Here is a 17,381-nt window from a genome sequence, read left to right on the forward strand (position 1 = left end):
AACCCACTTGTAGAGAAAAATATATATGTAAAAACGGCTCGTTTGGGTTGAGAAAATATTTTACGCAGAGGAGCGAACAACGTTTCGACCTTCTTCGTCAATCGTGAACTTGACGATGACCGAAGAAGGTCGAAACGTTGTTCGCTCCTCTACGTAAAATATTTTCTCAACCCAAACGAACCGTTTTTACATATATATGGACTACTATTTTACCAAAGACTGGAAGGATTGATCATAAATTATAACACAACAACGGCTGAAATGCAAGTATGTTTGGTGCAACAGGGATTCAAACAAACAATACTCAGGTTCCGAATGGAGCGACCTAATCACCTGACCATGCTGGGCCAGATTGACTTAAAGATGTGTAAAATAAATGAATTAGATGCGTCGTTTCCGTTACTAACCGAATATAAAACAAACAAACTCAACTAATACTTTGGAAAGGGCGAATCGAAAGGAGATAAATATTTTTCTTTGGATAAGAACATAAAGTTTGTTTTTGTCCAAAGCTCAAAAACTGGCTATTTGCGACCCGTTCACTAAAGAAAATCGAGCCTCGGATTTTAACGTTGCAAGTCCATAAATTTAACGCCGACCCCCTGTTGAGGCAGTACGTAAAGTAAGTTTTTGTTTCATGAGTTTGGTTGGCTTTGTTTTGTAATTCGCGCAAAGCTACACGAGGACTATCTGCGCTAGCCCTCTCTAAGTTAGCAGGGAAGACAGCTAGTCATCACCATCCGCAACTCTTGGGCTACTCTTTTATCAATGAATAGTGGAATTGACCGTGACGTCATAACGCCCCCACGGCTGAAAGGGCAAGCATGTTTGGTGTGACGGAAATTCAAACCCGCGACCCTCGGATTATGAGTCGAGTGCCTTAACCACCAGGCCATGTCGGACCCTCCTGAGAAAGAGAAAACGAAGTTCATTAGCAAAGATCATGATGGTAATTAGAACAAAAAATGCTTTTTATTTATTGGCAGTAAAGGTTTTGATATTTTCTCACTTCGTTATTACTGAAGTCTGAAAGCAAGACGTATAAAATAATTAAGTATAAATAAGACAAATAGAAAATAGTGTTTGAAAACAATTAAGTTTACAAAAACTGCGAGAAAACTAAAGTCAAGTGTAGATTATAATATATCAATTAAATTGCAGTATACTATCAAAACATTTGTGTTACGATAACAACACAAATAAAATTATTATGCCTGAAGGTGTGTGTGTTTTTCATATAGCAAAGCCACAAAGGGCTATCTGCTCAGCCCACCGAGGGGAATCGAACCGCTGATTTTAGCGTTGTAAATCCGGAGACATACCGCTGTACTGGGAGGGGGGGATTATACCTAAAAAAAAAAAAAGAGATAGAAATAAACGTTAAAACACTATCGAAAACTGGTTTCATCATCTATTAAATCAACCATTATAATCGCAAAATGCTGCTATGACTCAAATGATCTACAGCCAGCCATTCAAATAAAACTTCTCTAATTCATGTTTTGGAAATTAACCATATCTTACAATCCTGACTTATATTAACATATTGACATGTTTAAAAAGAACGCATTTATACCGGTATTACATTTCAGTTGTTGCTGTTCAAACAACTGTTGTTGTTGTTTTGAATTAACCACAAAAATACACAATAACCTATCTGTGCTCTGTCCACCATGTGTATCGAAAACTGGTTTTTAGCGTTGTAAGTCCTCAGACATCCGCTGTGTCACTTGGGGGCACAAACAACTGCAGATATTTTTGATAATTTTACAAATCTCGTCCTACATCTTTCCAGCTTGGGCGTTTTCTCATTCATTGCAAAGGTTATTAGGTGTTATTCTCAAGTTTACACGTACTGTTTTCGAATTAAAATTATTATTAATGCTAACACTTAGTTGAATGGACGGCAGTTGCCTGTTGTAGAAATACACGTGTAGAATACGAAGTTTCAAAAGTCGTTAGCTTTTCGTCCTCAGCGTTGCTTAGTAAAGGAAATTACATTTACTAATCCTTTCAAAGTGGGTGCAATATGTCACTGCGATATCCTCTCTGGCAGAATAAACATTATCTACTACATGAAACAAAGCAACTAAACTAAAGCAATCTCAACGACTTTCTGGACCAAGTATTTATGCTAAACTGCATATAAAATACAGAAATACAAAATTTAAGAATTCATATGCAACTAAAGCTTTCAGAAATATATAACATATAACATTTTCTGTATATAACAAGTCTCGTAGTTCGAAAGCCCATAACACTGAACCGAAACACTGTATATATATTGATGCTTTTTTCTTCCTATTTGCTTAAAATCTCAATTCCAGTACTCCTACTATAGTTATTTAGTTCAACTGGCTTGTATTAATGGTAGGATGTAATTTGTGTGTGTGTAATAACTCTTCAGCGAACGAGAGTTAATAAATGATATTTTGTTTTTATTTAACCCTTTCTACTGTTGATCATCAAGGTTCTACCAGAATGAGTTGCGTGATTTGATAAGAACTTTTGATGTACATCAGCCAGAATAAAGCATATTGACATGTGCGGTTATTTTGTGGAGGCCTTTCTTTAAAAGCATTATTTGATTATTTTGAATATTAGCTGTACCATTAGGCTGGGCATGGACTAGCAAGTTTAGTCATCATAACTCCACTTCTAATTTCCACTGACATAAGTGGTAATGCTTTTGGTGTTTTTTTCTTGATGCATTTATTAGCGAGTGTCTTTTCTCGAAACACAGTCTTCCTCATTTCTCAATAAATTCCAACTACAAATGACTACAATCATTTAGTCGTCTGCATTGTATAATCCATCAACTTTTGTCATCATTTTTCTTGTGACTATATCAAACTTTATAGGTTTATATAGCATCATCAAAACACCTTGTAAACATTTCTGTTCGACTTGTGTTTAAATATTATTTTCTTTCCTAGACCCTTCAGTCATTTTGATAATTGTATTCTTTTTCCTGTCTTTTGCTTTCACAATTAAAAGCATAAATGTCATACTATAAGTACACTAATAGAACAAAGTAAAGCTTTTGACAATTGTTTGGCCTCATGTCTTTCCTTTTTATAACACTTGTGGTACATCTTCTCCTTCTATGACTGAACTTTGAGAAATAACTCATTAATAGTATTTTCGTTTCTCTTTGAGTTAGATTCTGTTCCTCACCAAACATTTACCTCTGAAACCAGATGGTGTTTTGAATTTCCAATTCACTCAGTTTGATGCTCTAGCTAGAAGTTTATTTCTTGAATTAACACAGTTGGGCTCTTGGAAACATGTTGATTTCATTCATGTGCCTAAGTTACATAAACATAGCATCTTTTTCTACACTTATCAAGAACTTCTCTGTCTTTCGTATTTTCAAAGTTATATTATGGTGGCTTCCCAGTTACCTGCATGACCAAATTTTCTTGAATAAATTCTTGTTCAACCAAAAAGTCTCATATACCTCAATGTATATTTAATGTTAACTTTGTGACATTACAGATTTTCTCAAAAGTTGATAAACATATCTTTGTTTCCCAGGTCTCAGTTTAGAGACAAGGCCAAAATCTTTGTCAGCATTGATCTTTACAAAAAGCTCTAAGCATTGTTCAACTGAGACAAGTAACTAGTGATTCTCTCTTTCTGTTTATTCTAGTAATTCGTACATCAGGTAAATGCTGGAGTTCAAAAACTCTCAATTCTTCTTCATTTATTAACGATTACCAGAAATTTATTTTCATTATTTAATCAGAATAGTTTCAGGCACTTCTTATGTAAATGTCATAAGGTTTTTTGTTATTTTATCACATTCATTTTATTCTAAAGCTAGCTATGGGTGCAATATTTTGTATGTCCACTACAAATATTGGCTTCTGAGGCTCCCATGATCCTGGACTAATAGTATTTTATTGGTCAGTAGTGTAATAATTCAGCTTGGTATACCAAAGTCTATTCTGCCTTTAAATGCTGCTATTACCCTTATTGGTCACTATCTGTGTTCCCTGGCCCATCTCACTGATCTATTCAAACACATTTCACTTTACAAAAAACACACCTTCTTCAACTATCACGGGAGCCAAAGGTTGCTTGCAGTTTTCTTCCTTTTCCTTGATTACTCAGTAATTTTTTTTCCTTAACCTTTTCTCCCTGACCAACCTTACACTGTAGCCTTATTACTTTATTTTCTTTACTTCAATGAATTTCATGATTTAAGTGTTTTTTGGGTGGTTCTTAAGAATCTTATACTAGAAAAACCACCACTTGTGATTTTTGTAAACATTAAGACTATATGACTAATTACTTATTTTCTCCAAAATGGATTTGGTTGCATTCTTCTTGGGTCTTCCTGTCTGGGTAATGTCAGAACCTTCTTTCCCAAACTACTATTTTTTGTGATTCATTTGAAGCAATCTCTCCATTTTAAAATCCAATGATTTTGGGGTGCTGTGCAAGTTTCACATTATCTACAACCAAAGAATTCCCAGGGATAAGCAAGCTGTGTTTGAATTATTGGTTACATTAATATCTTTGGGAATTAAACAACCAACACATCTGTTAAAGTTGTGCCATTTTGTTGTTTTTCTTTCTCTTGTTCTGTTTCTAAATTATTCCTTTTATTATAGTCTGTATTACTCAGTACAAATTAAATAAGTAAAATGAGATAAAAAAAATAGTCATCAGCCAAAATTTTGAATGAGAAAAAAAATCAAAAGTTGTGATTAAATAGAAAGGAAATAACCAGGAGAATATTATGTGTAGGGTTGATATACAATAATTAGCATTGTTTCTGAACGGGGTGAATGGTGCATCCAGCAGTTAATGAGATCAGAATCAGGGAGAATAAGCATTATCAATTATACAATAAATTCAAGAGCCAAAGAGTCATTATTTATTATTATTATTATTCATTCTACTTGTAGTCTGATGTATAGTTATTTCAGAATAATAAAGAATTTTATAGTTTTAGTCTTTTTTTCAAACTGAAGTGGGTAAGCTGGTGTGAAAAGCTTATGGGGTGAATGATACTGGAAAATGTTAAGAAGCTCTGAACTAGAGGTAAGTCAGCACCACCCACTGTAAAGTCTTGAACTATGTACATTCACCAACAACTAATGGCATTCACTATTTAACATAATGTACCCACAGCTGAAGTGGCAAGCATGTTTGGTAATGGGATATAAATCCATGAGTTGCAGAATGTAGGTCGAGCTTCATAACTACCATGGAATGTCAAATGATTTTTTATGATCCTGAGGGCTGATGGTGTTGAATGGAAGAGTGGATGGGTACAAGGAAGGAAAATGGATACATAAAGAAGCAGGGACAACTTTAGTGGTTGATTAAATGATAGAAAAACAAAAACAAACAACAACACAAGAGAATAAATGATTAAATGTACAGAAGTTGGATGGAACTGGATCATATACACAAATTATAGTAGAAAGTACAGAAAAACAAACAAGAAGGTGAAAAGGAAATGACTTAGAACATATGAGATGAAATGGAAGATACAATAAATTAAAAACTGATTTGGACACAAATATAATGATTAATGGAAAATACAAAAACAAAAAAAAGGAAGGAAAAAAAATTTTGGAGTCTCTTAATATGGCTTTGATTATGGCAGAAGAAAGGAAATAATGAGTCAAGTGAAGATATTTCAAAAACTGAGAGAAGAATATTTTAAAATAAAGGAATTACAGAAATTATAGGAAACAAAGGGAAGAAAAAGATGTGAAAGGATGTGAAAATGGTAAAAGAAATAAATACTTTCACAGAATATTGAATATCTTCAAGAGAAGGGACTGTAAACAAATGGTGAAAACTGATGACTGGAGGGAACTCTGAGAAAATTGTGGAACATGGGAAGGAGATAACTTAATGTAAGAGTGAGATGGAGAAAATGAGTAGTGGATAAGAAGTTAGATAGTCTGTGGTAGGAAGACAAAATAAAAAAACAGTCAAAAGTTTAAGGTGTTTATAATTTTGCATCAAGATTTCTTGAATCTGTTTTTCTGGCATCATGAATATAATTAATGATAGTCATTCTTCAATAGCTTGGAAAAGATGGCCACACCATAACTGTTGTAACATATGGCTTACATAAACACTATTGTCTCTTAGCTGGCTTGATGAGCTCTGAATTGTGCAAAACATGCTGTTGTCAATGTACAGGATGAATACTGTGTGGCTGAAATACCATTAACTATACACTCTTCTAATTCACAATATTCCTTACAGCCCTTGATAAAGGACGTGGTGTACAAACAAAAATCCTGATACCATTGTCTTACAACAAATATAATTAAAGTTTTTTCTCTATTCATTGATAAAATTGTCCATGTTGCTTTCTAAAAACTTTAAATACCCAACAGATCAAATTCTCCAGTTTTCCAACTGCTAAACAGCACTCTTAAAACATTAAATCAACCTGATCCAAGAACCAGTTACATTCTACTGCTTTAACCCCACTCAGACCAAAGAAGCATCTTACTAACACTAAAGTACTCTCTACCCCACATTTAAAACATTGTCTGAACTTGTAAATAAACATAATTACTTGTTTTAATTAACAGCTGCTCAGGTCCTATCTTCTAACAGAACAGTTTAACTGTATTTTTTGGCTTTTTGTACTATAAACTCTAAGAATCAAAGAGAAATATGATGCTAGCACTGTCATTTCAAAAAAGACTGACATATTTTCACCAATTTATTTTATAGCCAGGAAAATACTACAATTTATTTTGAATTGTGTTCAGTTCAACAAAATGTAAAAAGACTGTGTTTTCATCTTTGAACAAATCTTTTGTTCACAAAAAGACTAACGAGACACCAAACTAGAAGTGTTACAAATGACAGTTTTAAGAAATGTGAAAACATACTGTTTGATTAATCATGTGATCACCACTGCTGCATGAGGTGTAAAGCATCAGAAAGCATTAGCGTGCCATTAATCTGGAACATCAATGGTCACTTAGTTTTAACACTTACATGAAACGGCCACTATTAGTCAATGTATGATTCGTTGCCTCACTTTAAATGACAGGTCTCAATTGGGTAGCAGTAGAAACAAAAAGCAAGGAATATAGTCAGCATATTGCATCAGTTGAGAAAATGATAAAAATTTGGAATTTTCTACAAAAAGTGAATTTGGTATGTTTTCATCTCTTAATTGCTTATATATAAGTAAAAGTGCCTTTAAAAAAAAAACCAACAAAGAAAGCACTTGTTTCAACAATAAACAATCAGTACTTCCAACCAAAAGCATGGAAAAATTATGTGGATAACATCCCAACCAATTTTTTATACTAATGTTTATGACTTACTGTTATATTATAATTCACAAAGGAGATTAAAAGACCATCACCAACTTTATTTAGTTAACAAAAACACAATTATACAGTATGAAGGTTAACATTTTCTTAAACTGAAAATGTATTTCTGATTGATATTTGCTTCTCCTCACAAAAAACTTCTCAACTGATACTGCCCTCTGTCATCGCAAATCTTCATTCACTAGTTTTGATAGTCCCACTTACTCTGATATATGTTAACATGAGATATCTGTATATTTAAATGCAAATTAATACAGGACCAGTCCTAAAGTACAGGAAAACTAAGTTAAAAAATTAACAGGGAGCCCTTCTATTACAATACACATGAAATTATATGCAAGAGATATAGGAGTTTAGAAACAAAATATAAAACCATGCACAATGCATCTGAAATAATTTTAGAAATGACTCATTCAGTTTACAAACATAAAAAAATGGAACAGATGCAATAAGAATGCAAAAGAAACTACTTATGAAATGAAGTGCTTTGAAATTGCTACAGTAATTTAGATTTAGTTTTTCTTTTTGGTGGTTATGAGATCAGTCAATTTGATTGATCTTGTATAGATTTAGAGAAAATAACCAATTAAACATAATATTTTACTATAAACAAGCAATTGAAATGCTCTACAAGGTTCTTGAAATCACACAAATGAAATTACAGACTTTTGAGATGAAGTATTTTTAATTTTAACACAAAAACACATTGCATATGGACTAGTAAAAAAAAATATATATTCATGAACAAATCTTTTGTTTAGTTTATTAAGAACACTTTGCAAAATATGATTTTTTTGTATGTTAAAGAGTTACAATGTCTGGTGAAAATCTGTCAAATGTTGTGAAAATATACACACAATATTAAAGTTAGTAGTATCAAAACTATGAAGACTTTAAATGAGGATAAAGAGGTTACATGGTTGGTCAAATGGAATGAGCCCATGTTGAGAAAATGACTAGTGAAATGCACTAAAAAGGGCTCCATTTGATTGGGATTTGGGGCCCCCTTCAGTTGGGAGTCCAGATGCATCTGCCACACTCCCCTAATGTACTCCACTAATATGAGTGTGACACTACCCCTATTGTAACTAGTTGCCTCTTTAATCTTGCAGCTGTTGGCTACATGGAGATTGGTCAGAACAAATTAAACCACACCAGAAGCATGGAAAATGGGTGGTTAATTGACGAGGAGGTAAGCATACATTTTCTGTTTAGGAAAATGTTAATTCCTATATAATATGCTACCTCCCCTCATAAAATGCTAAAATCTCACAGTGAATAGGTCAAGAGTGGTCAAGCTAAAGAAAAACCATGGGATGGGAGAATGAACTAATAACACTTGTGTGGACTGCACCACTTCTGAGCCAGATATTCTCTTAGCACATTAGTAATATGTTGCCGAAAGGGTGTAAACAAAAGATAGACCCTATCTAAAGTTAACGAAAATAAAAGAGCCCTTTGATGTACAGTGGTTAAAGCGTGACAAACTGTAATTGAGAGCTTGATCTTAACTAACACCTGGCAGAATCTGGAACTGCACATCATGTGTGTGGTAGGAAGAGGGTCCTCTACCACTCACATTAAAAATGGGTATTGGCAAGGAAAAAAACTACAAGTGTGTAACTCACAAAGTTTAAAACAAAATTAAAAAAGGGAAGGTAGATAATGAAAATGAAATAATGAATCTCCACTAAAAAAAACAAGCAGGGGCAAAACAGCAGTGACTAAGTCAGAAAACTCTTGAAAGTAGAAATATATGGATATAATAAATAAATTGCAGCAAAACAAATACATTGATGCAGTAATAATGCCAATGTGAAGAAGTGATTAACAGGTGCATTGTTAGAAAGGGGTGCTAATTATGGTAGGAGTAGTGTTGCACCTATATTATCGTAGGATTGCTACATGATCATTACGAGCCTGTACAAATTCTCTATTATATGAGCTAACTTAAAACAGTTTGTGGTAATTAATAACACAACAAGAAATATTTGTTTTAATTAAGTAAACTACCACAGTTCAGTAAACTTCCACAAGTCCCACTGGTAGCATGCAGAACATCAAGGTGGTAGATGATTTCATTCCAAACATTAAGAAGCATGTCTTGCATGGATGTTCTGCAAAATAAAAAAATAACATCTTGAGTGGTGTTATTAAACACTGTAAACCATTTTAACGTAGCTTCTATAACAAAGAATTTATAAAGACCCATAATGGGGCAAATAATTTATGGACACCCCGTATTATCATTACTATTTCACACCTTGTCAATAATTTGGAAAAATCCACCAAATTCTGCATCTCAATTTCTATTACAGAGTACTTATAACAGAGTAACTATTAAACATCAAATAAACAAATGGAAAGAAAAGTGTGAAATATCATAATAGCATATATCAAAATTATCTGACAAGAATAGTAAAATGACCTTAAAATAACAAATAAGTAAAACAATGATTGAGCTGTCATATCAGTCAATTGAGATAAAATATTAATTGCTCATGTAATGTGACTGTGAACTAAATTAATTACGAAAGCAACAATAAACCTTATCATTAGAGTAAAGATGAAACAAAAAAAAAACACTAGTTAATAAGAGAAATGAGATCACATTAATTAATTCAACTGTGGTAATACAAGAATTGTTAAAATTGTTCACCAGCTAGGATACTTTTAAATAAAAGTAACAATTGTTTAAAGTAAAAGTACTTACACAACAAGCATTTACAAACAGGAATTACAATTCACATATTCTTACTAGTATCAGTGTTGGAGGGATGAGAAAAATCACTGGAAGCTTGGAGGGTATGGAGGATAGCAGGCCCACACTGGGGTCCAGGGAAATGACCCAGTGGAGATTTCTATTACTCATCTAAATATAAATGGGGCATTAACAGGACTTTTCACACTTAAAAATGTATTTAAAGCCATTTTCTGGAGTTAGCTGCTCAGAAAGTTAATGAAATTTCTCATATTATCTTAAACATAAATGTCCAAGAAATGGTACAGCAAAAAAGGTGAGGCACAAATGATATACCTACTCTACAAGACATGTATATCTAATTGCAGTGGATATCAAACATAAAAACTGGTAGTGCTGAAACTGTTTGGATCTGCTGATTTGTGTCAGATGTAGCAGTATCTTCTTTATATTTATCCATCCATGCCTACCTTTGAGACTTTCTAAATTTTATATTGATCTCCTGAACCTTATGGTGTTCCTTGTCATTAGTCATTTTCAAAGTTCAATCCATTTTATCAGATACCAATGATGTTCAGAAGTTACAAGAATGCTAACTTCATATTGCACCTAGAATGGAAATGATTCATAATCAAATTTAATGTAAAAATTATCAGCAAACTCATAAGCATGTACAATTTAGTAAAAGACTGTAAAAAATAAAATATAAAAATAAACCAAGTTTGAACACTCACAGAGACTTACCCTGCCCCTCTTCCATTGAAATTTCCTCCTAAAATTTACATGATCCACAGGAATAAGGGTCCACCAGAAGCGCAAGATATTTCTTGTTCATAGGACAAAATGCTCAAAATTTACAAAATATGCTTTATTTTTTAACAAAATGCTTTATGTCCATAATAGGCCTTTCGAGTCAAAAACCTCCTTATTTATCACTATAATACCATTAGCAGCTAATTTTTTGTCAGAAATAAACAGTACCACATTTTGCATCTAAGCTCTTGACAAACATTTGCTCAAATCTGTGGTTCTTAACATTTAGTCATTATAATTTTTATAGTGCAGTTACAGAATATCCCCCACAGAAATTGATAAATAAATCAGAAAGTATGGTTGACATTATATAACACTTTATGAAGATATTTGTAATTTTAAAGCTACCAGTCTAACTTTACAGGAGTCCATAGAAAAACAAAAGTAATAATATTGTTGTATTAAGTACATTTGTTAGTCTGTGTGTGTGTGTGTGTGTGTGTGTACAAAGTTTTGGTTTGAGGTTTAGAGGTGTACATCTTTTAACTGTTTGTGTATATGTTCTAGACTTCTGTAGTTTAGAATTTTTAGGAAAATGAATGGTTCCTTAGAAGTTATCTGAAATATATTTCTAGCAGTAGAGTGAATGATGTAAAACAACTGTCCAACAGGTAAAGCATAATGGTAAAAACCTGTCTCTCAAACGCATCTTATTGTCATGAGCAACAGCTGATACGAATTCACTCACCCATGAGGTAGTGCTTGATTTAAAAAAAATTATGCTTTATCTTGAACTATGGTATTTGAGAATACCATGAGGTTTATCTTCCTTTAGTATTATAGCATTCATTCCAAATTCATTGCATTTTAAATACACATAGGTTTCACATAAAACAAAGAAAAACCTTTAAACTGAACTTGTTTCAAGTTATATCTGTTCCTTTGTTGTTCTTGAAAGTGGATAATAACAGTCACTTTACAGGTAGAGTGTCGCTTGATACAAAGCAGTGTCCTTAATACAGTGGTTGTTCAGGTGGTTTGTAGTTGTTACGGCCCCACCTGTACTATAAATGAGAATAATCACTCATGTGAGTAGTATACATTGTTCTTGTTAAATTCAAGATTTCCTAAAAACTAAGAATTCTCCATAAGGCAGTCTAGAACTTTTACACAATGCTATCAGAATAATCTGAAGGAAGTATCAGTGAAACTGATAATCCAACTTGTTTAAAACATCTATGCAGATACACACTGCATAATAAAGATTACTCAGTTTCCTACTATTTTATTTAACTAGTCAGTTTTAGTGTTCCTCATAGTAATTTTCTGAAATATGATTTAAATTTGAACTGCAGTTTCAATTGAATTATTTTTAAGAAACTGAAAAAAAAACACTTCCTTCTTATGTTGTATTACTAACTAAGCTAATAAATAAAGAATAAATTTAGAGCACAAGTTTCTTGTTTTAATAATAAATTATTCTACACCATGCTCATGCATGAATTACACCACTAGGTCTTGCCCTAATTTTGTATGTTTTAACTATAACCCAGGGTTTAATAAATTGTTTGAATTCCCAGTGTAAAAAATTAACCTGTTCTATGTAAGTAGTAGTGGCATTCCCCTCTCATACTGTCTGCTAGTTACTACATCATAATGGTGTACTTACCATACAAGTTGAATATTTAAGAGAAAATGAACAAAAAGTCAACTGATTAAATAATTTCATTTAGTTTAAATCTTAGTTTATTAACTAACAGTGTTGAGTCAAAATATTAATGCACTGACAAAATAACCAGCATATTTTAGTATCTGCATAAAGAATTAAATAATATAAAATATTAAGTCCCCCACTAAAGAATAAAATAATATCAATAGCACTATTCTACACTGGCAGATATCCAATGAGAGTGAAGAAATAACTGTGCAAGTTTTTTCGAAGAACTTATCCACAAATAAACTTGCAGGTTATTTTCATAACAGAATGTAAACTATATACTTTCTTCAAATTTAAAGACAAAATATTTTATTTAATAACTTCATATGTTTTGTTTTATCAATTTAAGGGTCCTAGATGCAGCTTCAATTACATTATATATATCATCAGATGGCTAAAAGCATGTGTACAAGACCATGAAAATTTATTGTGCAACAACAAATCTAGTATCAAAAATCACACTCTTTAAGGTTGTTTTGGCAATACAATAAGGAAGAAAAAAGCTTTTTCTTTCCAGAATAAATAACTTTTGATTTCTGCCAATGTTTCAGCATTACAGCTTCCTCAGGAATAGTTGTACTAGTATGTTTATTATTTGGGGAGTAAGTTTGCTAACGTTATTGACAAAATGTGTACATTCCTCCAGTATGCACTGCAAATTTTGAAAAACAACAAAATATTTAAAATTTCACAAAAATTCAATATTAAGCAAAGCCTAACTACCAAGAAACATTGTTAATTCATATATTAGGGCTGGAATTAAATGTAACTACTTCACCAATTGATTTATAATTAAAACTCTAACATGGGAGTTAAAACATTTTGTAAAGGAGAGTGATATATTAATGAAATAAATAGTAAACATTCTATAGTTAAGAGTGTATTATTATGTGTTAACATTAATATGCAAGGAGGTGTCATATGCGATTCCACAGAATAAGTAAAAATTTTTAAACAGTAAATTTCACATGATTCATTATATCATAAGAGAAAGACGTTCAAATGTTAAAAATAACACTTGTGGGAGACACAAAATAAATTTTGTCAAGTATAGATCTTACTTCTCAACTAAGTTTTATTTTTCTATCAGATTGGGTTAGCCTTTTGAATGGGTTCCTCCAGATATGATGCATGAAGTAAATTTAACACTTTAAAAGAAAGCTTGATAAATATTTTCTCTCTTTATTGTTTAATAGATTGGACAGCCTTGATGGACCAATGGGTTCCTTGTTGCCTTTACATTTTATATTATACCAACGTTTCCTCGCACTCCGTAACTTCCCTAAGTAACAAGAACATAACTCCTGCAAACACTGATAGCTTTAAATTGTTTTGGACATGAAGAATTAGAAGTTTCTTTATTGAAAATCTTCGACGGGTAGAATGACCTTCTGTCCCCTACATCTACTGAGTACAAGTCTTATGCTTCTGTTTAACACTGTTAAACACTGAAAACACAACATTTTAAGTGGGAAAAATACTTACAGTGAGTCATACCGAGTCACAGTCACTAGCACCCAATTCAATACTTAATTATGTCAACGAATAACATCAACGTACCTTTATCAGTTTGTCTCAAGAGCTCGATTCTTGTACCTTTGCCCATTCACATACAACTTGTTATAGATGTGTATTAAAAATTACTTTAACGCCTATGAGATCAATTAAGCTTCTATAATAATTAGCCCAGTAGAAACTAATTCCGTGGCTCAACAAAACACATCAAATTTTCTGTGCAAGTTTCTCCCTGACCCTAAACAAGTACGATACGCCCTCTAGTGGTCCTGATGATTTGCATGAACAAGTTGGCGGAAATATCGAAAGGTGCACTTTTAGGTGATTTGTATCTCAGGTTAACGTTAACTTGAAGATGATCTATAAGGTTAAAGCATTGCCCTCTGCATTATTTTGGTAAAAGTGTTAATACCCATACCAACCGTCCTGAGATAAATTTTTACTTCAAGTAGGTTTCTCATCATCACGAATTTCAAGTGATTTGTTGATATTAAATATTATTGTATCGTGTTCTTTCGCTAACAGCTCGTTTGAATTATCTGGTAAAGAACTTTTGAAAGTATTATACATTTAAACTGTAACGAATTCCTTTATGTTCTCTATTAACATTTCTACACGCTTGGACACTTGTTCACTATCTAGTGACGTAAGTATGCCCCTGCAAATACAGGAGATAAATGACTTGATAAAACTAAGAATTTTCAAGGCAAGTGGAATAAATGTAGGAGGCCCAATTTGTTTGTTTTTTTTGTTTTTGAATTTTGCGCAAAGCTACTCGAGGACTATCTGAGCTAGCCGTCCCTAATTTAGCAGTGTAAGACTAGAGGGAAGGAAGCTAGTCATCACCACCCACCGTCAACTCTTGGGCTACTCTTTAACCAACGAATAGCGGGATTGACCGTCACATTATAACGCCCCAACGGCTTGGAGGGCGAGCATGTTTGGTGCGACCCTCGGATTACGAGCCGAACGCCTTAACACGCTTGGTCATGCCGGGTCTAGGGGGCCCAATGACTTTTAATGCTGAGGTAAGTCATCTTTTTTAGTTACGCCGTTGAAACTATCATAAAGTGTCGCAGGCCTACGTTACAAATAACGTTGTTTAATCTAAAACATATCAACTTGTACTAAATAACGTGATAAGTGCGATAGCAAGCTGAAATCCAAATACTTAAAAAAAACATGATGACGTATTCAACTATCTTACAAAAGCTCTTCAAGTAATTCTACATTTTCTTGACTATATCTTTGACTACCTTTTAGCTCACCTTATCCATGAGACATGCTTGAAACAATTCTACACACTCACAAATTATTCATGTTTGTAAGTTAGCAAACTGACTTGAACGCCTTACGTCACATTCTTACAGTTTTCTAGATGTTCTAGGCTTATGTTATTAAACCATTTTGATCTGAACGTCATAATTAGAACTGCGTTTTTTTCTAGCATTTGATCCCTAGTGGCTCATTGGCAACTCTGAACGCTCATAACCCCAAAAAGTGGGTTTTGATACCAGTGGTCGGCACAACATAAAAAACAAATTGCATAACTTTGTACTGAATAACAGATGAATAAATATTTAGCATTTAAGTTATAACATTAAGAGTATAGCTTAAAATAATTTAATGAACTAAACATTGATTTAATACATTTTATGTTTATATTACACCTATTATCAATAATAAAAGATTTATTGAAATATATTAAGGTTAAGAATAATATTAAAATGGTAATTGGCTTTTGAGTAATGCTAACTTTGTTACAAAAGATAGTTGGATGTTTGAATTATCAACTTTTACTTCAGTTTTTACCAAAGAAAGTTTGAACGGTAATTCAAATCCAAAAAATTACGAGTGGAGAATACGATAAATGCGCATAATACTAGCCACGAAACTGTTAAATACATTTTTTGAAATAAAAAATAACTGTGTTTGGTACTTATGCCAAAACTATTAGAACTATCTGCAGCCATCCGGGCGTGCATCCCAAATAACATTTGGTTGATGTTACTCACAAGAGAAAAATGAAATGTCATTGGTGGATGAATTATACCAACAGAAGCTATTTCACCAACAGACAAGACAAGTAAAGCACAGAAAAGCTTCTGGGTACCTGGAAGTAACTTCCTTACCAAAGACTAGATATGAGGTGCTGTTCCACCAGAAAGAGTTTTTTGTTAGCAAGTGAAACAGTGAGCACTGATGAGAGTGATAAAAAGTAGGGTACTATGGTACTTCTCCATGTGAATACTTTATTATCCCCTTTTATTAGTCATTAGGCTATAATTTCTTCAGATCTTTTTCCGTGTCGTGTTCATTGAAGGTTTTTAGTTGACGTGCTTTGATATTCTTCCCCTTCCTTTTTAGCTCATAAACATTTGGCCATTTTGGGTCCAGGTGTAAAGATATGCATGTGTTTAGTACAGGAGTGCACAATTTTCTATCCTTAAGCAATTATACTGGACTGTGTGAATTTCATACGTGTGTTGCTCAGTGTGACATCACAGTTAGACTTCGGATTTTTTTCTGAAGACATTATGTCTTCACGACACGCTTTACTTCCGTTTTACTTTATATATATTTTGAGCTAGATGTAATGTATAAAACTCCACATGTTTCCATAAAGTCTTTAAAGTTGTCAGTTGCAGACTGTGGTCCACTGTCCGTTGTAACCCGTTTTGGAATACCTTGGTATGTGTAGTACAAAATTGTACCTGCTGTTAGCTATTCCTTTAGTTAATCTATAAATTACTCAAAATTACTGTACTTTTTTTAGTTCAATTTGGATGTAGAGAGTTACTCATGTAAGCAACTCAGATCTCGTTAATTCACTACACACAAGACTCATATCCGCTGAATTTGGCATGTTCTCTTATAAGGAAGATAGCTGTTACATGACCTGTAATATTTTGAAATAAACAGTTGTCTTTTTGTTGTTGAGTATGGTAATAGCCCAAGATTTCCAAATTATATTGTTTGATTCTCTGTGACCAAATTCGCTGTTTGTATGTTATTATTATTTTGTAATCAAAGCCAGGTTGTTCTTCATTAATCAGATTTTCTTTTTAGACTTAAAAAGTTTATACTTTATTTAAATTTCACTAAGGTTTTGAAAGGAGATTTTGCTTGTTTTAGGTCTAAACGTAGCATCTTTTCTTTAAGTTTAATTTTTGAGCATTGTTTTTCTAGCTTCAGTGTTTTTGTTTAACCTCATTTTTTTTTCTTCGTAGCTCACAGTTAGGGCAACACTGAATTGGTAAAAGAAATGCATTACAGAATGTTTTACACTTTTCTTATAAGCGAAAAACATTCATTACAAATGGTTGATCTCATTTAATTTGGGTGTATTGTATTTGGTTCTGTC

At 32.8% G+C, this 17,381-nt stretch overlaps 1 long non-coding RNA gene across 6 annotated transcripts; it reads right to left on the reverse strand.

Annotated features, from left to right (window-relative positions):
• Positions 1–7,348: 7,348 nt before the first annotated feature.
• On the reverse strand, positions 7,349–14,297 carry LOC143250739 (uncharacterized). Of its 6 annotated transcripts, none has more exons than XR_013028347.1 (4): positions 14,063–14,297; positions 11,704–11,849; positions 10,503–10,641; positions 7,349–9,448 (listed from the first exon to the last, which is right to left on the reverse strand). It is a non-coding gene; the product is annotated as an uncharacterized LOC143250739 (long non-coding RNA). The 6 variants fall into 6 exon arrangements; XR_013028344.1 differs by having other exon boundaries at positions 11,704–11,844; positions 14,063–14,289; XR_013028346.1 differs by lacking the exon at positions 11,704–11,849 and having other exon boundaries at positions 7,349–7,560; positions 9,348–9,448; positions 14,063–14,287.
• Positions 14,298–17,381: the final 3,084 nt, after the last annotated feature.

Source organism: Tachypleus tridentatus, chromosome 5 (genome assembly GCF_004210375.1).
Source record: "Tachypleus tridentatus isolate NWPU-2018 chromosome 5, ASM421037v1, whole genome shotgun sequence".
Lineage (NCBI taxonomy): Eukaryota > Metazoa > Arthropoda > Merostomata > Xiphosura > Limulidae > Tachypleus > Tachypleus tridentatus.